The sequence below is a fragment of the Oreochromis niloticus genome, linkage group LG22 (genome assembly GCF_001858045.2).
Source record: "Oreochromis niloticus isolate F11D_XX linkage group LG22, O_niloticus_UMD_NMBU, whole genome shotgun sequence".
In the NCBI taxonomy this organism is placed as follows: Eukaryota; Metazoa; Chordata; class Actinopteri; order Cichliformes; family Cichlidae; genus Oreochromis; species Oreochromis niloticus.
In genome coordinates, this window is record NC_031985.2 from 39025019 (window position 1) to 39048531 (window position 23513).

At 40.6% G+C, this 23513-nt stretch overlaps 1 protein-coding gene and 1 long non-coding RNA gene across 2 annotated transcripts in view; one reads left to right on the plus strand and one right to left on the minus strand.

The window, feature by feature from the left end:
- LOC112843545 (uncharacterized) overlaps window positions 1–23513 on the plus strand; it is an 85207-nt gene that overhangs the window by 35258 nt on the left and 26436 nt on the right. The gene's annotated exons all lie outside the window — the stretch shown is intronic.
- On the minus strand, window positions 10642–16525 carry LOC102078350 (uncharacterized). The gene is made up of 5 exons (XR_267169.4): window positions 15406–16525; window positions 14554–14622; window positions 13777–14001; window positions 13251–13342; window positions 10642–10983 (listed from the first exon to the last, which is right to left on the minus strand). It is a non-coding gene; the product is annotated as an uncharacterized LOC102078350 (long non-coding RNA).

Genomic DNA, 23513 nt, shown 5'->3' on the forward strand with positions numbered 1-23513 from the left:
TCAAGCATTATTTTTGTTATATTAGAAGATGCTTAAATGTCTGAGGTGTTAATGTTGTACCTTCAGGCGACTGTTATCTTTCAGTTTAATATTGCGTTGAAAGATTGAATTCCAGTCATCTGCAGAAAAGCCTGGCTAAGCTGTGAATTTAGATGTTTAGTGTTCAGCTCTTTTGTGAAAGCACCAAGCTCCTACATGCTCACAAAAATGATTCAGACACTGATTAAAAGTAATAAAATGTATGTGGTGATTTAAAGTAGATGTAGTTTGCATCTGATTTTTAAGTCTGTAATCTGTATTTCTCTCTGTACATAGTTTAAATAATTTTGACTGATATAAGAATAAAATTGCCCTTATTGTATTTTAACTCTTTATTGTCATTGCACAATAAATAAATAAACAGCATATACAGAATACAGAATAAATTATATAAAGTATGTGCAGACGTGCAGTAGTAGTACCACATATACATGCAGTAAATAGAGCACCGAAATAGCCGCTTGTCTGGTTGGCTTCTCTCAGTTTATACTAAATATAATAATATAATAATCTGGTTGAACTGGTATGAACTGGTACTTTGATGATACTTGAGTGGAGGTGGACTGTGGGCTAAGGAACTGTTGCATTTCTTGAATGAGGTTCAAATCATCCTTTGACATCAATTTCTATCATATTTGATTTTTCATTGTCTTAGCTGGTTTTCCAATCTTTGAAAGTTATTCTCTTGTGAGGCTGAAACAATAAAACATTTGTCTAATTTTAGCTCTGCATGTATGCATCTTTTAGTTTACTTTGTTTTAATTATTAATCATTAATAACAAATTAGTTATTTCTTTAACCCCGATAATCTGATACTGACATAGTGTCCTGCTTATTCCACGCTATAACAACAGGACTGCATGTCATCTCTGTAGTCTGTTTTAGTTTGTTAGTGAACTGTAAACTGTAAGATGCGCTGCACTTACAGTTTGTGTAAGTGAAGATGACACACTGGCAGATAACATTTGAAGCAGAAAGATCACAGAAACACTCCTGAGGGAGGTGTCATGACTCCAAAAAACGGATGGAGGTTTAAACCACTTCAGCGATCTGTGCTTTATGCAAAAACCATGATTATCATGCTAACTGATTTTAATTTCAGTGTTAATATTTCACTATGTAAAGTTGACATGTCAAATATGATTATATTACATATCATAAATTAGTAACTGGCTTTATAAAAGGGATCTCTGAAACTGAGACAAAATAGTTTTTTTGTGAAATTAGAAATTAGCTTCAATACTGCTGTATTAGTGAACTAAGTGTTCACTAATACTAAGTGCTGCAGCTGTCGTACTGGTAATGTTGGTGATTCACTCATTTAGTAAAAGTAAGGAGATTTTACATGGGCCTTCTGATTTGTTGCATGTAATGACATTAATTTAAAACAAAACAAAGCGTTTCATATTTACATATTTGTATCCACTTAGCAGTCTGTGGACAGAAACACATAGGTGACTTGTCATTGGCTAGTTCTTAATATAATTGCCATTTTTTTGGTTTGCGGTTTCCGGCTGATGATATTTGCAGCTGCAGCTCGTGGCAGTGTGTATTGTATGGTATGTCATTGCATTTCTATGTTTGCTTCTGGTGATAGATGATTCACCTCTCACTGAACCTTCAGAGTCGATGGTTGCCAGAGTAGCTGTTGGCAAATCTGTTTCCACACTGTGCCAAGCGTTTGTACCCATCCACTGTGTCTGGCAAGGGAACTGTCCCTGGCATGTAGCCACCCCCAGTCTCCCCTTTGACAGTGATAAGAGGGCTAGTTTTGGGGGTGGAGGGGTGTGTGTTGTAAAAATCGTCTTCATACTCTCTTGCGGGGCGAGAGCCATTTACTTTGTTCCTGAAAATCATGCCCTAGAAAGACGAGTTTCAACAAGCATTTAATTGATGTTCGACACACGTGCAATACCATCTTCATTTTTTTTATTGCTTACTGCTTAATAGACAGATGCACTACTGTCTTTTTAACTTGTTCCTGTTTTTATTGTGATTTTCTGTTGTCTGTTCTGAAACCAAATCAGAATGACCCTTGCATGTTGCTGCCACTCGTAGTGATTGATGCCTCACATGTATGACATTCCAGTGGTTATTTTAGGGCAGTTAGCAGAGATGATGCCTGTTCAGAATAAGGACATGGCTCTGAACTCACCCTGTCCTCTTACGGCCCTACTTATCGACTTTGCTCTGTATTTCTGCTGGGTCGTAGTGATTTGGACCATGCTGCAGTTACTTAGGGCTTCAAAGTTTCAGCATCCTGTCACATAGTTGGCAGAACAGTCCAATTACAGGAGAACTAAATAGATGGGAAATTCTTTATTTCTTTTAGTTATCCATAGTGTTAAGTTTGGAAGTCAGCATGAAGTAGAAACAGCATTTAGACAAGAATTCCTCTTAACAGCTTTAATAGCCACTTGATTAGTTCCAGTACAGCAGCATAAGGGATGCATTTTCCCACACATTTGCTCTTACTCTCCGGTCCCTCAGAGCTCAGCCTCATCCTAAAAGGCCACCTAGTGGTGAACACAACATCCCCCCTTACTTGAAAAACTGCATGTATCCATTAAAACAACGGTCCCCAACCCCCGGCCTCGGACCGGTACCGGTCCATAAGTCGTTTGGTACCGGGCCGCAAGAGTCGAGGCTCAGGTGTGAAATGTATGGTTTTCAGGGTTTTTATCGGTTTTCAGCGTTATTTTGTTATCGTTTTTATCGTTAACTCGGTTTTCCTGGGTCTTTTCACGTGTGTTATGAATAAATCTTCTTTTTTTCGGTACCGGTACTGGTTTTATTTTGTTGTATTTACCCGCGACACCTTAAAGGCCGGTCCGTGAAAATATTGTCGGGCATAAACCGGTCTGTGGCACAAAAAAGGTTGGGGACCGCTGCCTTAAATCACATCGATGAACATTAACCTTAGTTACCTGATGTATATGACGTCATAACCATAACCTTAACTGTCATCACTTCAAGTTAAGTGGTTATTTAAGTGCTCAAAACCAACAAAGTAAATGGGTATTTTATAACTTTCACAGTTGAATTTACTGTATAACAAAATAACCTAACCCTAAAAACAGCATGTTAATACGTGCAGATCCTGAAGGCTGCTCCAAAAATGATCAGATTATATTTTAAATATTTGTTCAATTCTCTTCCAAACCCCAGCTGTCTATTATAAGTTTTGAGTAATTACTACAATAAAAATAAAAGCGTTCTAACATCTCACTTGTTTGTTTTTATTCAGGCATACATGTGTACTATGTTTATTAAGAGAGATGAAGCTTGTGTTTCTGTCATGTAGTGAGCTTATTAGACATTATGAAACAGATGATAAGTAAAAACGAATTTTGCCAAAGTGCTTAAGATACTTTTTTAAATTATATTTTTTTTCTTAAAGAAATCTACTACATCATGTGTATTTTTTTCATGTCATGTCTAATTTTCATTGTAAATATTAATCACAGTTAAATTAGGAGGGGATGGAGCTGTGATGTCATCAAATACACTGCCGTTCCAATTGTAGAACAACCCTTCTTGGGAAGTCTGGACTCCCGTGTGAACTTACAAAGTCCGGGCTAGCGAGAATGCGAGTACGGACTCGTGTACTTGAGTATTTAGAAACGGCCTAACAGTCTGCAATTTATGAACTAACCCCAGCTAACAATGTTAGCTCGGTGGCGAGTAGCCTTCATTTATAGTAATAAAATTCACACAGCAATAGTACACTGAAGGTGCTGAAGTTTCGCCGTCCCATTCTTTTTATGAAGTGGTGTCAGAATTTCCAAGTAACAAATGCATTCCTGCCCGTGCACTGCTGGCTCCGTTGTGCTGGCTCTGAGTCCATTGTGTAACTGACGCCACCAACATTAACATGACATGTAATTTAGAGCCTGTTATTGTGTGTTTTGTTTGGGTTTCCGGTAATCAGAATCAGAATCAGATAAACTGTATTAATCCCAGATAGAAAATGAGTAAATTTTTTAAAATTTTTTTAAACATTTCTTAAAAAAAAGGGCTGCCGGTCACACTCAGCCAATTAGCCATGTAATTGCATGCTCATACAACTGAGCTAAACCTGCGCCTAATTGGATTCAATCACCAAAATTGGAGAAGCGATTAAGAAAGGATAGCCTAACACATGAAACAGGAAATGACTGCCGTGTATTCCATTTATTTCAACAAAGTAACTGTATTCTGATTATTACCTATTTAAATGGTAACTGTAACGGAATACAGTTACTCATATTTTGTATTTTAGATACGTAACACTGGTACATGTATTCCGTTACTCCCCAACACCGGTGGTGGGGCATCACGGATGGCTGCGCTATGATCTGTGTCAGGAAGAGTGTCATCCTTGGAGATCTAGAAATCTGAGGCTGGACTGTCTAAATGAACATTTTTACATGTTGAGTGTCAGACCTGCGTTTGTAAGATGCTGGAGAACAGCACGCAGGCATTCATCGTGTCCTGCAGAGAAGATCCTGCAATAGTTACATCATCTAAATAATTATGCACACTGGGTAGAACTTTAAGCACAGTTTCAATAATTTTTTGGAATGCCGATGAAGCAGAGGCCAAACTGTTAGGAACACGGCAGTAGTGGAAAAGTTGTCTGTTTGTAATAAAAGCAGTAAGGTCATGACTGTCCTCATGCAGTACAAGTTGTGGTACGCAGGGGACAGATCTATAGTGGAAAACACAGAAGCAGCCCTGAGCTCACTCAAAAGCTCATCCCTGTGGGTCAAGGGGTGGCTGTGGGCAACAAAAGCTTTATTAGGTTCACTTAAATCAACACAGTCTTGGACTGCTGTCTTTTCTTGTTGTGACTAAAATAGGAGAAGTCCAGGGAGAGACATCTGTGCATTCAATAATGCTCTCCCTCAGTAGCAATTCCAGTTCATCTGACACTGCTTCACGTATTGTAAAAAGAAGACGTCAGAGTTTGTTGTACCTGCAACGTACCCTCACAAAATTTGAACTTTGTGAACAAACCAAGCAACACGGCCAGTGGAAGCAGTCTGGTTTTGTTAGCATGGTCAAAACCAGGGGGTGGAATCCTGAATGAGTGCCTATTTGAGTAATGCATACCCTCCTTGCACCACATTCCCGTCAAATTTGGCAACCTCACCTTGAAAACAAGGATCCATGAAGCTGTACATCTCTGTGACGGTTTGCCAAGAAATAGTTCGAAAACATAATCTCCTCCATAAGACTTTACAAACTTAGATGATTACCAAAATATTTAGGATGTTTATCATTTTATCATTCAATTAATCTTTATTTATATAGCACCAATTCACAGCAAAGTGCTTTTCATTGTAGTCTAAAGACCCTACATTATCAGAATGAAACCCCAACAATCAGATGACCCCCTGTGCACTAACATCGTTTTTCCCATTCTGTATTTTCTCTCAAAGGGAGCTTCTTAATACCGAGTGAATATCCAGTCATGTTGCTAATCAAATAAATGGGAATTTTTAACTTGTCCTTTAACTCAGAGGTTGCTAGTTTCAGCTCTGACATTAGCATCTTATCTGATGTCTTAAGTTTAATAATTATTATGCATATTAGTAGAGGAATGTGTGATCACTAATAGGGAGATTAATTCGGATGTTTCTATTTAGTACCATGTTAATAACCAATTAAAGCAAACTTCAAGATGCATGATGATTACGTAGAAATATCTGTGGTAGTTCCTGTGAAAGAAGCCAGAATCAAGGGTGCAAAATGCTAAACTGCCCGTTTATATTTAATGCAAAATTAATAACCTGTTAAAGCATACTTCAAGAAGTGTGATGATTACCTGAAAAGGAATCAGGGCAGCAAAATGCAAAACTGCCCTGATTTCTTTTTAATACCAAGTTAATGAGTGATTAAAAAACAGTGTTAAATAATTCTGATGATGAACTGGAAACAATTATGCAAAATGCTAAACTGCCTGCCTCAAAAACAATAATTAATAAATATTTAAAAGTAAACACTAAAGATGTAATAAACATGTATAAAACATTAATAAATGCTAGCTGGAAAATAATGCATGCTAAATAATTTTTGAACACTAAATATAAGAATATAACAAATTAGTCCATTTAAAATGGTTTTTGACAACCTTAAAAATAATAGATATGAATACATTAGAGTTACATGGGACTGGTGGATGCTCTTTCACAGCATATTTTATATCACTGACTTCATCACTAACTGACCTCACATCTAAGGATCCAGCCTCTCCTGCAGTGTTGTAATTTGTGTATAAAGTCAAATAATACATTTTTCTTTTTTCTATTTCTGCCCAAATTACACATTTGAACACATATTTACTAAGTCATTGAAGCGATCTATTGGTTTAAACACATTTTCATCTTTAAAGTGTTCACAACTAAATTTTTACTTGTTACTATTATCTGTTGTGGATGTTGAATTCAAACCAGCAAGCCTCACTTAAGAAGCCCCAGCCATATTTTTAAGGCTCTGTGAGTCGATTAAATAACAAAACAAAAAAAAGAGTGTGCATTAAACAGAGTGTCAAGTCTTGGTTTTAAGTACATTTGCAAAGAATAGTTCCACATGGCAAGAGTTCAACAGTAATTTGAGACTTGGTAACTAAATATTCCTTGGAGAACTTGGTCTTCTTTCAGTGTCACTTCATTAACAAAAGTGCTCATATGGCTCAGAGTGTGTGCTGTCTTTCAACATGATGAGTGAAGCGATGCAATGGAAGTGAAGGAATTAACATCCTAGTAGGAATACCTCTTCACTTCCTTCGTATGCTTGCCTCTTCTCCCTCAACACGACTGCGGATTTGAAGCTGGCACATTTGGCTACTGCTGCCGCTCTCTTGATATTGACTGATCTTAGGAAGACTTGATCTTTTCTCAGTTTAGTGGATAAAGGTGTAGTATAGCATAATATGTCTTGATGCATTCTCAATCATCCAGGAAAGTAAATCTCCAAAAGTTGAATCTGTTCATCTGGACGTAGCGTTTGGTGGGAGAAACGTTTCGTCACTCATCCAAGTGACTTCTTCAGTCTCAGCTGACTGCAGGTTTCCCCAAACCTTATAAACAGGACATTTGCATAATGACTGAAACCAGCCCACTGAGGAACAATGGGCTGTGAGGTCAGTTCCTTAATCATAATTATGCAAATTCCCATGACCATTGATCAACAATCACTGACCAAAACCCACTGATCAAAGAACACTGATCAATGTCCACGAGTCCCATTCACAGAGAGTTGGGGAATGGCTGCAATCACAGCGTTGTAAGATGGTGACAGATGTAAAGTCATTATGCAAATGTACTGTTTATAAGGTTTGGGGAAACCTGCAGTCAGCTGAGACTGAAGAAGTCACTTGGATGAGTGACGAAACGTTTCTCCCACAAAACGCTACGTCCAGATGAACAGATTCAACTTTTGGAGATATAGCATAATATAGTCAGACAAGCTTGCTTTGGCTGCCTGTTGTGTTCTTTTGCCCTACCTGATTGACTGGTGTGTTCTGGGCCATACTTGCTGTCATCTGTCAGCATCAGCTGCAGGTTGTTTTCTGACACAACAACATCATGTGGATTCAGGTCCTGTTTGCCCTGGCTCTACCTGCTCTATTTATTCAGCTTTCCATACTCGTGTCTGTCTTATCTACTATGCGGTACACTCCCTTAGAATTATTCAATCTGGCTTTCCTACACCAGCTTCACTGATGCGCTTGGTGTTCATGTCCAAAGTATTGTCCACTGTGGATCCAGACAGAGCTACAACATCGACAGCAACATTGCTCTGCTAGGATATAGTGGTGGCTGTAGCTCAGGTGGTAGAGCAGGTCAGCTACTAACCAGAAGGTTGGTGATTCGATCCCAGGCTCCACCAGTCTGCATGCCAAATATCCTTGGGCAAGATACTAACCCCATGTTGCTCTCCGATGCATCCATCGGAGTGTGAATGTGTATGAATGTTAGACAGTAAGCACTAAACAGTTTAGAATAAGTGCTTGTGTGTGATTGGGTGAATGAATTAGTTGTGTAAAGCGCTTTGAGTGTTCAGATAGAGTAGAAAAGCGCTATGTAAGAACCAGTCCATTTACCACATCCGGGGGACGGACTGCTGACCATAGTGTGCTAGCCAAGCTTTCCATGCTTTTCAGGCTGGCTCAGCCACTACAAGTGGTTGTCAAATGGATATGCTCAGTGATGATTAGCATATCCTTTGTAAGCTATGGCCTAGCTTCACTGAGCGCCACTGAAGCTAGGCCATCTTACTATTCATCACTGTTTGAAGAAAAAACGAACAAATCCAAGTTTCTCTGAGTCAGAGCTCTGTTGAGCCAAGTTTTCATTAACCTTAACTAGTAATGAATTCATTAATTCATTCATTAACATATGAATTCATTCATAAGTATTAAAAACTTACAGAGAAACAAAATACTCAGATGTATCATTACGTACCAATACTTCTAATACTATTCATATTTATTTAAACATTTTTCTCACCGATTGATCTCTCTAAGTTAACTTTAGTAATCACTTTCTCCAAACCATCACAGTGTCCCCATAAAATTATGAAATCTGTAAGTGCTGTCCAATTCTCTTCATCTTTCGATGTTTTGCTTACACGTTTACTGAATGTATGAGCTGTACATCGATGCTGAACATAAAAAAAAAGTGCAAAATTAAAAATTGTGCCAGAGCATGCAAAAACTGTAGACTGTAACACAGACATTACCTTACAATGCCACATAAGTGCAATACTTTTTCTTGGATGTACACTTCAGCAGGGTTCTGTTCTTGACATTTTATCCATCTCACCTTGGGCCTGATGGAATCCATCACCTCTTCTGAGGGTTCTGACCTAGTCCAGGCAGTCCACTCACGTCTGCAGGCCCTCAGAGCTGTCTTAAACACCACACAGATCATTTTATTCTCAGTTGCTTTGATCTCACAAAGACAGCACTGACTTCTCAGAGGCACAATCCATACTAAAGCTTTTGGACTCTATAGTGCCTAAGCCATCGAGCAAATGATACTGGGATATGGGTTTTTTCTAAATAATAGATTGATTTCCACCTATTGAGGCGGACACCACAGAGACATCCAACAAAGCAAGAAGGAAAGAAAAAAAAACAAAACAGAACAAATAATATTGCTGACTGGGCAGCTAACAGAATACTAATGGCCACTTTTATATTTCACCCTGGAGAACAGTATGCTACTTGTACACCAAAGGCTCAGTGATGTGCACTGCAGAGAGGAGGTTCTGGCTTCAGAGGCGAGGTTTACATTTTAATTTTTATCCAGCAGGATTTATTTTGTGTCCTGGGGAACAGATTAATAAACAGGTATAGTGAAGCAATCTCTGTGACATACTACTTATGTAAGCAAACTGACCACCTAATTTATTAAAAAGAAACAAAATATAAATACAAACATACCGATCTAAATAGTATTTCACAGATACACACGTATAAATTTGTTGGTACCCTTATACAATAAAAGCAAACAAACAAAAAATCATCTCTTAAATCATTTTAATTAACATGCGTCATTTTTTATTTCACAATAAACTCTGACTTTGCTCCTGATTACTGATTTGGTTGAATATTTTATATAATATATGTAAAAAATGTGATGCCCTTTAATATTTTGTCGTACGATGTTTTGCAGCAGTCAGTACTAACAAGTGGAATTTCCACATTTCCACATTCCAATTTTCAGATATTTCCATAGATTTTCAACAGGATTAAGATCTGGACTCGCGGACGGCCATGTTTCTCAGCCATTGTTGACTGTGTTTGGCTGCGTGCTTTAGGTAATTACCTTGTTGAGGCCGAGCTTTCTGACACTGAGGAGTATGTTTTGCTCCAAGATGCCTTAATAGTCTTGAGACTTCATTGTACTGTTAACAGATTCAAGGTTCCCGTGCCAGATGCAGCAAAGCAGTCCCTAGCCCCTCCATGTTTCAGAGTAGGTATGGTGTTTTTTTCTTTTAAAGCTTAATTTTTCCTTTTGCAAACCTACAGCTGATGTAAGTGGCTGGAAAACTCTGGACATTCTCCCAGAAACTTTGGAACATGCCAACATGCATTGGGTTCATTCCAGTTGGACTTTTTTGTACTTTTCTGTTAATAGCTGAGCTCTCCTGGGTCTTCTTCATGAAGCCCATTACTGTTCAAAATGCGATGGATGGTCATATGATCAAAAAGTGACGTACCTTGATACTGGAGTTTAGCACTGAATTCTTTCCGATGGTTTCCTTGGTTGTTTTTTTTAACATTTGCAGTATCATTTGATTAACCTGGGGTTGGTAACCACATCCTGGGAGGTTGGCAACAGTCCCATGAACCTTATAGTTTTTAATAATATTGGCAGTCGTGGTCACAGAAACATGAAGCTGCTTGGAAATGGTCGTATGTTTAATATGGATATCTATAATCTTCTGGAGAACCTCCATACGGTTACAGCAGATCGCCGTCTTTCCCTGAGCCTGGTTCTGCTGGAGGTTTCTTCCTGTTAACATTTCCTGTTAAAGTTTCCTGTTAAAGTTTTCCTCCCACAAAGAATGATATTGATGATGAAAACATAGAAAACAGATGTAGAAAACTTTAAATTGTATCATCTCAAAACAAACTAGAATGATTTGCTCATTCTTTACTAATGTGAACATAAATATGTCAAAAAATAACAAAGAACTTCATGATTTTTTCTCATTTACAGTGAAGTAAAATTTAGCGCAGGGTAGCATGGTAGCACAAAGGTTAGCACTATTGCCTTTTGGCAAGAAGGTCCTGGATATGAATCCCCCATCTGGCCATGGCCTTTCTGTGTGCAGTTTGAATGTTCTCCCCATGTTTGCGTTGGTTCTCGCCCATTGCTCCAGCTTCCTCCCACAGTCCAAAGACATGGATTTGGCATCCAGGATATACACTGCCTCTTTGGATAGACTCTAAAAAACAACAAACTATAGTGACTTTACTGACCGAGTATCTCACAAAAACAGACAAAAAACAACTGTAACTAATTTGCAAGCTAAACACGTTCGTGACCTATTGGACAATTCCATTCAATTCTATTTATATAGTACCAAATCACAATATCAGCCTCCTCAAGATGCTTTATATCATAAGGTAAAGACCTTACAATAATACAAATGACCTCCTTTGAGCTAGCACTTGTCAATATTAGGAAGGAAAAAGTCCCCATCAACAGGAAGAAACCCTCAGCAGAACCAGGCTCAGGGAGAGGGAGACAGCTGCTGCAGCTGGTTGGGGGTGATGGGAGGCAGACTGACAGCCTCATTTGCCAAATGAGTAGCTACACAACGGCTGGATTATCTAGTATCTGAAAGTCCAACAAACACATTGACTAACATTCTGACATATTCTGTGTATTTAATGGTATAATGTATTTTTAAAGCTACACCTCAGTAAAGTGTATGTGTGTTTCACTGTGTATGGCAGTATCTACTTGTGAATAAGCTCTTTTGACTTTTGCTGTTGTCTCTTAGATTGCCATTGCTCACACTGACTTGAACAAATTTAGTGTGGTAAATTGGTCACGTCAGGACTGAAATAGAACTCCCTTTCCCACGTGTATCCCCACTGCTTTCTCCCATACTCACACACATACACCAGCAAGCAAACAAAAGTATTGATTAAGTGTGTGATGCAGTAGATGATATATGATGACCTCTGTTTTGCCTCTGCTATTGTCATTGTTCCATAGCATGAAGGATGGACATGAGAAAGCAAACCAATGATGTTTCCCCATCCATCCCAAAGCCTCAGAGTTTAAATAATTCAATTTGTATCCATCAAAGCTACATTTGTCATAGCTGGTATTTGCTTGGGGCTCTTTACCCAGCATGCTTTGCTCTATACACTTTGATTCAACACATTTAGAGCAGGTTTGAAGAGATCAGCGAGCACACTGGCAAGCCAGGTATACTGTATTTCACATTTAAATAAATGTTTTCCAAAGATTCACATGACGATACAAATATGTCACAACATAGACTGTATAATTTTATTTTTTGCAGTTAGAACCGGATTTAACTTCTGTTCAACAGCATGTCTACATATACTGTAGACTGTAGACTGTACTGTACATGTACTGAGACACGTAAAAATGTACTGAGAAATTCTTGAATCAAATTAGCTGTTATCTGCCAGTATGATGAGGATGAAATGAGGATGGACGTTTAAGCAAGGCGATGATCCCAAACCATACAACCAAGAAAACTCTGAGTTGGTTTGAGAGGAAGAAAATAAAACTGTTTGAATGGCCCAGCCAATCGCCTGACCTAAATCCAGTGCAACTAGTTTCTCTTTACAGGAGGCACCTTGAGGGAGTCATCACCAAGAAATGATTTTATATGAAGTATTAAATAAATATTAATGGTATCATTTCTCAATAATATACATAATTTATAGGCATGTATGGTTGCATTTCTTTGCATGTGTGGATTGGAGGTGGTGTTACCAACATCTGGTGAGAATTTCATGTCATGCATCAATGTCAATAGCACCTTTAGAAATAAATCCCCAAAAGTTGATTCTGTTGATCTGGATGTTTTCAGTGGGAGAATTAATGAACATTAATCAAGTCCAGTGAAGGGAATATTAGGAGTCTTTTCTCTTCTTCTTTGGCCACCTGACAATTTTCCATCTCAGTTTTACTGCACTTACCAGTGCAATATTTCTATGGCCTTTTTCAATACCAAGATTAGTAATATATATATCAGCAATTGGCTCTAGATAATTCCACATATAGCACACTGTATGACCCCCCTTCCTCTTTCGTCTCTAGTTTCACTCTCCTGACTTTTGAGGAAATATCTGGATTTATTAGGAACTCTAAACCTTCTACCTGTCGCCTCGACCCACTTCCTACTCAGGTGGCTAAATCCTCACTTTACTGACATTAATTATTCTTTCCTAATCTCTGGCTGTTCAGATCTCGTCTTACCTTACTAACAATGATCTATTTGTGTCACGGGGGCCAGGAGGCCAGTACGTGGGAGTGGACTCAAATGCAGATTCAAACGGAAAAGTGATAAGGTCTTTCGCAAGCTTTATTGTCAAACACAAAGGTAAGCAATGACACGAAGGGAATACTCTCTGACGATACTGTAAACAAAGTGAGAGGGAGGTTATGAACTGAGCCAGGGAGGCTGGGACTGGTGAGGTGAAGATTACCGAGTTTGTGGCTTACTTTGCAGGTGGAGAGCGTAATCCCGGTGGGGGCATTGCCAGAGAGCGTCATGAATAGTGAGTGAAAGTAAGAGGTTCTGACCTTGCTTTTTCCTGTGGTACAGAGGAGACAGTGGCAGGAGGACACGTAGGTGAGAGCGGTGCAATGATTAGTTCAGAGAAGCAAACTGCAGAGTGGAATCAGTGAGTCTTGCCATGGAGTTAAATTATGGTTTGACGAGTTTACTAAATGAATGCAGAAATCGAGGTAAGTACAAAGCGTTGATATGAAACATTAAACACTGAGGCCTGTTACCAACGTGAGGTAGCTGACTAACTGGCAGAGAATATGTAACAACGGACTGGAGTGTACCAGCTTGACTTGGGATAATAATTTTGCTCCGCAGAAGTGAGGCGATGCGAGAAAAAGGCACAAGGCTTGGTTTGGGGCCCTGAATGTTGCCTCCACTCCTGAATGAATAAATGGTTTCTGTGTGTTGGGGTGAAGGTATTTTGGTGGAGCTGAGGTGAGTAAGTGGTGCTGCTACCTGCGGTTATTCAGGATGAAGCAATGGTAGAAGGTACCAAAGCTGAGGACTCGTTGGCCTTCACCTGCCCTCCTGCTGGCGTGTAACCAAGGAAAGTGACTGAAGGGGAATGAAACTCACATTTCTCTGTATTGACATATAACAGGTTCTCCAGGAGGCACTGCAGTATGCAGCAGACGTGGACTCGATGTTTCTCCAGGGACTTAGAGAATATCAGGATGTCGTCTAGATAGACAAACACAAAAACACTGAGGAAATCCTTCAACACATCGTTAACTAATGATTGGAAAACTGCAGGAGCATTAGTGAGACCAAAAGACATGGCCAAGTATTCGAAGTGACCTAGGGGGGATGTTGAATGTGGTCTTCATCCCTTTTCTAGATGTTAAGCATTGCATAGATCTAGCTTAGTGAAGACAGTGGCACTATGATTGGGTTCAATAGTGGAATTGATTAATGGCAAAGGATATTTATTTTTGACTGTGATCTAATATAAGCCTCTGTAGTCGATAAATGGACGGACAGTCTTATCCTTGTTCGTGACCATGAAAAACCCAGAACCTACTGGGGAGGAGGACGGATGGATAATGCTGGCTGCTTAAAGACTCCCAAATATATTTTTCCATGGCCTCTCTCTCTGGCCTGGACAGGTTGTAAAGCCGGCTGGAAGGCAGCAGGGCTCCAGGAAGGAGGTTAATGGTGCAATCATAGGCCCATGGGGTAGAAGAGACAATGCTTTATGTTTACTGAAAGTCTCCTGGAGGTAAAGATACTCACCAGGGACAGCGGAAAGATCCAGCGGTGACGGAGTGGCTGGGGATGACTGCAATGATCCTGGGGAAAGAGCTAAGGAAAGGCAGTTTATGAGACAGAAAAGACAAAGACTCCAACTAGTAACCTTGTGACCAGACCAGTCAATGTGGGGATTGTTTCTTAACCAGGGGTAAGAAAGTGAGTCGAACTAGTGGCAGATGTAGTTGTTTGGCCAGCAAACAACTACATCAACTACTACTGTGTCAATTTGTTTTCAGACAAATTCAGAGTCAATTTGTTTTCAGACAAATTGACTCTGAACTCCGTTCCCTGCTCCCTCGGGAGCAGGGAACGGAGCTGGTGTGGACAAAGTGGGTGACTGACTGGGATCAAAATCAGAGTTCTTTGTACCGTGGTGAGAATTTTTTCCTGATTCTCGCTGATGGATTGACATTGTTCGCCTAGGAATCGTATAGTCAATTCAATTCAATTGAATTTTATTTATATAGCACCAAATCACAACAACAGTCGCCTCAAGGCGCAGTCTGTTCATGATTGCTGAGAACCGCCCCTAGCTTGGAGATTGCAGCCCATATTGGATCTGCTGGGTCCATCTTTTGTTTGGCCAGTTCGTACTGTCAAGGGGCCCCGGAGGCTAGTACGTGGGAGTGGACCCAAATGCAGATTCAAACAACACAGAAATAAGGTCTGTCACAAACTTTATTATCAAACACAAAGGTAAGACATGACATGAAGGGAAGACTCGGCGAGGAGTCTCTGACAGTATAATACTGTAAACAAAGGGAGAGTGAGGTTATGAACTGAGACAGGGAAGCTGGGACTGGTGAGGTGAAGATTACTGAGTTAGTGGCTTACTTTGCAGGTGGAGAGCGTGAGACTCTGGTGGGGTTATTGCCAGATGAGCATCCTGAATGGTGAGCGATGCAGAGGTGTCTAACAACCCTTATTATGGTATAGCACCGTTGTCCAGTTATTGTAGTAGTTGGAGAGTCTCCTAGTGTGAGTGCAGCGGCAGCCATTACAGCTGAAGATGCTGCTCTCTGTGCATCTGTTTAGAGAGATCGTACCACTGTAATTGCCTGGCGCCGGCGACTACCTAACCCCAGCACATGTATGTACAAATAGGGTATAGCAGTGGAGATCTGGCTTGTATGGTCTTGTTCTGTTAATGCCAAATAAAGGTCTTTTGTTCTATTTAACTGATTGGCCTTCAAGTTGTCCGGCTAACCTCCACACCACACACCCGCTGGACCTGCTAGCTGCTCTTTCCTTGCCAGACCACGTTACAGAGTGGCGCCCGAACAGGGACTGTTTCAGGCAGGAGGACAGCTAGGTGAGAGCGGTGAAATGATTGGTTGGGAGAAGCAAACTGCAGAGTGGAAGCAGTGAGTCTTGCCATGGAAACCAGCGTGCATTTCTTTTCTCCACTTAGGTGCTTTTCCTTTCTTTTCCTTTTGTTTTTCTTATTGCAAAGCCAAATTTACCTACAATTTTCTGGAATTATGCAACATCGGATATAACAGCCAGATTCCCGTTAATGTCGGATATATAACAGCCAGATCAACAACATCCCTCCAGAGATAGCGAGAACATCAGGTGCTCCGTGGATTGTTATCGGCTCTGCCAAGCAACGCAGGCGGCGGAAGGAATGCAAACAAATGCCGGTCAGGCCTGCTAGCCAGGCTAAAGAAGCAGCCTTTTAAACCACCGCTCCCCAGCATCTTCCTGACCAACGCACAGTCGGTCGTCAACAAAACAGACAAACTGAACCTACTTCTCGCTGCACAGCCACTCGTCCGCGACTATTGTGTCACAGAGACATGGCTACAAGGAAATTCCTGACACCTCGATGCAGCTTGCAGGCCGCACAATGCACCGCAGCGACAAAAAGACTACAGTGGGGAAAAGCAGAGTAGGAGGTTTGTGCATTTACACACACCAACTAATAATTAACACCTTTTCTGAGGAAGCTCTGGCTCAGCTGCAGGACTGTTTTGCCCTTACAGAGCGGAGTTTCTTTGAACATGATGACCTAGACACTCACACAGTTGCAGTGCTGGGTTACATCACGCATTGCATGGACAATGTCACCACGGAAAAGTGGGTCCGGGTCTACCCCAACCGTAAATCCTGGATGACAAGCAAGGTTCAGGCATTGTTAGAGATGTAACTCTGCATACAAATCTGGGGACCAGGATATGTACAGCAGAGCAAGAGCAGAAAAAGGCATCAGAGCAACAAAATTGGCTTTTCAAATAAGCTATCAGATCACCTCTCAGATAGCAACTCCAGAAAGGTATGGGAGGGCTTGAAACAAATTTCCAATTACAAAGGCAACGGGACAAATACAGGTAACATGGACATCTCATTAGCAGAGTAACCTAACCACTTTGTTCGCTTCGATAGAAGTGCAGACACCTCTACTATGCACACCACCCTGCCCACAGCCTCCTCTGAGCACAGCCCCCACACATTTAGCCTCCAAGAACACCAGGTTCGCTATGTGTTCAGAGCAGTAAATCAGAGGAAAGCTGCTGGCCCTGGCGGAATACCTGGTAGAGTGCTCAAAGCCTCCACCGACCAGCTGACTCCTGTGTTCACCAGACTATTCAACCTCTCCCTGACACATGCCAATGTCCCTCACTGCCTGAAGTCAGGAACGATAGTCCCAGTCCCCAAGTCCACCACCATCAGTGGCCTCAGTCACTACAGACCCATGACTTCAGTGGTTGTAAAGTGCTTTGAGAAGCTGGTCTTAAAGCACATAAAGGACTGCCTCCCACCCAGCTTCGACCCCCACCAGTTTGCCTATAAGGCAAACAGGTCCACTGAGGATGCAGTTTCCACTCCGCTCTGCATCACCTGGAGAATCCTGGGACTTCAGTAAGGATGCTCTTCGTTGATTTTAGCTCAGCTTTTAATATCATCATCCCATCTGGTAAACTTGGACCCTACATGTGTATGGATCAGAAACTTTCTTACTGACCGAACACAATCAGTCAAGGTTGGCAACCGGAGATCATCCACCCTGTCACTCAGCACTGGCTCATCACAGGGATGTGTGCGGAGTACACTCCTATACATAATCGACACCAGTGACTGCACCCCCACGCACCCTGCAACATCATCATCAACTTTGCAGACGACATCATCACCAACGATGATGACACCGCCTACAGAGATGAGGTCCAGCGTCTGACAGAATGGTGTGACTACAATAACCTCACCCTAAACACCAAGAAAACAAAGGAAGTGGTCATGGACTTCTACAAAACAAGAACTGATCCCCTCTCCTCTCCATAAAAGGTGACTATGTCGGAAGGGTGTCCACCTTCAAGTTCCTCGGTACCCAAGTGTCCACGTATCCAATCTTGTACAACAAACACATCAGCCTTAGTGAATAAAGCCCAGCACCGCCTCCATTTTTTGAGGGTTCTCAGATGGAACAGGCTGCAGACTGACCTACTAGTGTCCTTCTATCGAGCAACAATCGAGAGCGTGCTGGTGCACGCCATCTCCGTGTGGTACACTGGTTGCACAACAGCCAATAAGAAGAGACTCCAGGGGGTCATCAGAACTGCAGAGAAGGTGATCGGCTGTCCACTCCCCTCCCTGGACTTAATTGCCAGCTCGAGATCATATCAGAACTTGATATGATAAGATATACCTTTATTAGTCCCACAAGGGGAAATTTCATAAGGCTGCCGACCTATTGCATGCAATGGCGGCGCCATCTTACCCTCCGACCATACATACATTACACAAAAACATCACATGGGGAAGACAGGTCAGAGAGGTATAACAATGGAAAATGCACCGCATGAGGAAAGATAAGGAAAAAAAAAATAACTCCCCCCAGACTGAGCTCCAACAGGGAGATCAGTTTGAGAACAGAAAAAAAACACCTCTGCACATAGCACATGAAAAAACTCTTAATACACCAAAGAAACACATGACAAGCAACAGGGGTGGGTAAAGGGTGAGAGACAGCCGATTTAGACAGTACATCCGGGCCTGCAGCTTATGCGCTGGTCTCCATGATCCACTGTCAGCATCGGAAGGGAATAAGCGTCGAAGGCGTTTGGAGGGGGGATGAGTGTATGTCTGCATGTGTATATATGTCTCTGTGTGTGTGTGTGTGTGTCCAGAGTTCAGCTGAGACAGTGTCCTTCGCCCTGCCAGGCTAAGTAAACAGTCTTCCAGCCAACCCAGGTGGCCTTGAATAGAATGGGAAGAACAGTCAAAACACAGTCGTTATCAGGGTGTTGTTGTTCAGCTCCAGCCTTGAGACCGCAGCTGGTGCTGAAGGGGTCTCCGCATGAGTGATGGTGCTTTTTACTTTAGTGCGAACAGCTCATATGAATTTCCAAGCAGTTCTACAGTCCAACACTGGTCTCTCAATCTCCCGTTGGAGAGCCGCGAGCTTCGCCATACTTGCGCTCTGTGATGTTGTCATTCTTGTGCCCAAAGAGCCGATTCTGAGAACTCACGACAGTGTGCCTCCCCGAGATGTCATCCAATTTACGCTCAGTGATGTTATGCCGAGCAGTGTTGGTCAAGTTACTTGAAAAAAGTAATCAGTTACTAATTACTGATTACTTCCCCCCGAAAGTAATCCCGTTACTTTACTGATTACTTATTTTCAAAAGTAATTAATTACTTAGTTACTTAGTTACTTTTTAAAAACACGATTTACAACCTGAATAGGTGATAAAGCGATAGATCTTTCAGCCCAATTCTACTTTTTCTGCATAATTCATCATACAAAATGTAATCAAATGGAAACGTCTCTTTTTAAAACTTGTTTTATTAGTTTTAATCTTTTAACTTTATGCATCAAGCAAAAATTAAATTATATGCAACATTCTCTGACATTTAAACCTATTTTCTGCACATTCCAGCACATAAAATAAAATAATTTTTTGTGTTTACACTCACTCTTTCAAATAGATGCAAGTAAAACACAGCAGAAAATAAATAAAATCAAAGACTAGCGGTCCTGTTGCTCTATTTTCACCTGTAAAGCAGGAGTGGGGTAGGCGGAGGTTTACCCTGGTGCAGGTGTGCCGCAGCGGTCAGTGGAAGATCCGAATCCGCGAGTTTCTCTGTGAGTTTCACATTACGTCGTAGTACACTCGGTGCTTGCTTGGAAGTTTAGGGGTTGTTTCGCTGTAAAAAGAAGTTTTCTTCCCACGCACAACGGACGCTAATGTTTTTGTCACTTTTTATGGAATCAAACTCAAAATAAGGTCAGTACTTCCACGCTTTAAACGCTGCATGCTACACTCTTTCCCGCACTCGATATATTATGATCTGCACACAGCTGTTGTCACGAACGTCGCACTTGCTTACGTCACTGTCATGAGACGTTCTTGCAAAAAATCACGGTTTCAGTAACGCAGTAACGCAGCGTTCCTACGTGAAAGTAACGGTAATCTAATTACCGTTTTTGCAATAGTAATTCCTTACATTACTCGTTACTTGAAAAAAGTAATCAGATTACAGTAATGCGTTACAAGTAGCGCGTTACTGCCCATCTCTGATGCCGAGCGAGCCCTTCCGAGATGTAATCCAGTCTGCACTCAGAGATCTTATTCTGAGTATTCACGGCAGCCGTAAGCCTTTCTAAGATCTTATCCGTGCTGCACTCAATGAGCCCATTTTGAGAAACTCACGCCTCTTCCCATCGTTTCAATCCCAGCGGGCAGCCTTGTGGGGGTTTAAACAGCCGGTTCCGCTTCCTTAGTTCTCCGGTAAGTCAGGGCCAAGCCAGCTCCGATCAGCAAGAACCCTGTTATCATGGTTCCGAACAGGTAGATATCTTCAGCACTCAGGCTCACCCAAGCCCAAACTTCTCGTTGAGAAAGGGGTGTCAATTGCATTCAGAGACCAGTTGATCAAATCCATAATTCTCTTTTAGGTTTTAGAGAACAGACTGTGAGAGAGTGTTCCAGGGAAAAGTAATACAAAAAACACGAGACTAGACAAGGACACAAGAGGCTAAGCAGGGAAGCTAAGGGAGAGGAGGAGAGGAGAAAAGTGCGACCGCCTTCGTCAAGAGCAAGAGCAAGAGCAAGAAAGGGTTAGGGTTAGGTTAGGGTTTTAATGCAAACTAAGAGTGTGAGCAGACGTCTCCCATACAATCACACTGTCGCTGCTATTAACTACGTTGTTGCCATTCCCAGTGCAATATTTTGTTCTTTCCTTGTTCTGTGCAGTATTTTCTGAGCAGTATCGAGGCTCCGCCTACTGGGCAGATACCGGAGAAAATAGGAAAATGGTGGAAAAACACTAGATGCTCACCCGGACCATGACAATTTGAGCAATTACAATCTGGTTTGTGGCCACTTCACAGTACAGTGACATTCACAACACTGACCCTCTTCTTTAAAGCCAGCCTTAAAACACATTTTGTAAAGCTTGCCTATTCTGTTTGATTTTAATTTTATGATGTGATTTTATTCATACTGTGATTTTGTTATTTATTTGCTTGTATTTTGACAGATGCCTATAACTAAAATGTATTAATATTATTTATTATTATTATTATTATTATTATGTTCCGGGGAATATGGATGTAAGTCACGTAGAAAGAGAGCTTAAAATTTGTTAACAGGTCTTTGGAGGTTGAACATATATCTGCTGAAATACACGTCCATTATTGTGGATAAATGTTCAACTGGAGCAGCTGTGTCAAACATAAATCTTGATATAGTTTAGTGTGACTATGTGCAAATTTGTGCAGTCCTTAACATTAAAGAGCAGTGGGCAGTATGATCAAAAATACTGCATTTCTGTGTTAAGTATTGCTTTCTGTTTCGATCTGTTTGTTATTCGATTAACTGTTTTAGGCATTTGTTAAGCTAAATGAGTATAACCTAGAAAATCCATAGACTAAACCACACATCACAAATATTTTACGATGCTATAAAACATTTTTTGGCAGGTGAGAGAAACCAACTTCTCTTTTTTCAAAACACGGATGCAATGTCAGACATTTCAGCTCTACTGAAGTTCAATAAACATGTGTACATAGAAACAAAGAAAGAGATACAGGGAAACAGAGATTCCTGGGAGATGGAGGAAAAAGTGAGAACAAATTGTGTAAATGTGTGTTACAGAGATAAAGCTCTGCACTATTTATGGCTAAATAAAAACCCACCATGCCAATATGTAAATCAGAACGTTGTGCTTAGCTGAAAAAAATGAAAGAATGTAATTCTGGTCTTACAAAGAAATGAATGGCTGCTTGTATTAGAAATATGAAACAGAATATAAGAGTGAATGAGTGAAATGAAGTTCAATATGAGGTAAAGCAAAGTTCACATAAATATTCTGCTGTTCCACAACTAGGATTTCTTTTCTGCGATCCCTCTGAGGTGTCCTTAGATATTCATTTTTTGTATTAATGAGCATCTGTGCCTGGGAACATTTTGTCACTTGACACATCGAGGAAAAAATGGTTTAAAAAGAATAAAATCCAGACCAAAGGGTTGATGCAGCTGTGTGATTGTCAAATCTCACAACGCTCTGAGAAAAAATTCACTTTGGTCATGCCGCTTAATTGTCCTACAGATGGTTGAGACTTGAAATGCAAGTGACAAAAGGCATAAACATTGGGAAATACCTTGAAGCAGTATGACTGCTATGTTTTGATATTTTTTGTAAAAAAAAGTTTCCTTTTACCAAGGTTCAAATACCACAGTTTGTTAATTTGTACAAACCGGTGTACTAAGCAAACAACAGTAGTTAGCTAATAGCTGCTACTTTTGCTCTTCACTCTTAATATGTTGGATTTTTCTTGTGAAAATAATGGAAATCACGATGTGACAGTTTTTCTCCTTTTATTTGCAACAGGACAGAAAAAGTACAGGGCTGTGGAATATTTAGTTGTGAGAAAATTTCACAACTCAGCTCGATGCACAGGTGGCATCCTGTCATGGTATCATGCAGGAATGCAGTGAGAGCGTCCCATTCTTTCATAAATGTTTGTTGAAGGAGTCTGCATGCTTGATTTTGTAGATGTGTGCTCATGAAAGTGATTTGGTGGATACTTTTGGCAACATAGTTTATCTTAAGGATCTCACAGTATCGTCGCCGTATTGTTTTAAAAGTAGAGCCTTCAGTTTTCAGGCCCCTCTCTTGTAGAATCAGCTCCCACTTTGAATTTGGGAGACAGTCACCCTTTCTACTTTTAACATTAGCTTAAAATGTGCTTTTTGATGAAGTTTCTAGTTTGTTAGGAGAAAGCTTAAAGCGACAGGGTAAGTGCTGAAAACATGCCTTGCTGTGTTATCTAGGAGTAAAAGAACCGTTTCCCAAGGCACTGCAGCCAAATTTGCATCATTTCACTGGCATTTATGTTTCCTGGCGCTCCTTGGAACCCACTGACACCAGGGTCAGCTGAGAAGATCCAACTTTCCCGATTTCACTCACCCTGCCTTTGCAGCAGTGGAGTTCATTTAATGAAGATTGAAGTAGGTCTTGTGAACAGCTGTGCTCAACCCAGCATTTCCTACTAGTCTTGTCTTTGTTAAAGCAAATCAGACATTAATGTTAAAGTATTTCTTCACATCTCAAGTTCAGCTCATGAATTTTAAAAGCTGAATCTGTGTGACGCTGGTAGGGGGCTTTTCAAATCTACTCGATACTTTTAGTGTTATGCAGTCTATCACTGGTCCCACAGAAGAACATGGACACACAATTTGGTTTTTGATATTGTTGACCTATTTTTAACATGACAATTTGTGAACATATAGCTGTTTCTGTTTAAACTTCTTTCCAAAGCGCTTTTTTAACAGAACAAAATATTTTCCAACAGAGAATTTCTAAATATACTAGTTTTCTTGAGAAAGCATAAATTCTATTTGCACACAATAACAGAATTATTCTAGAAAAAAAACAATTGTCAAGTGAATGACTTAGTCAAGTTGGGATTTGTAGTTTCAAAGAAGACAATCACT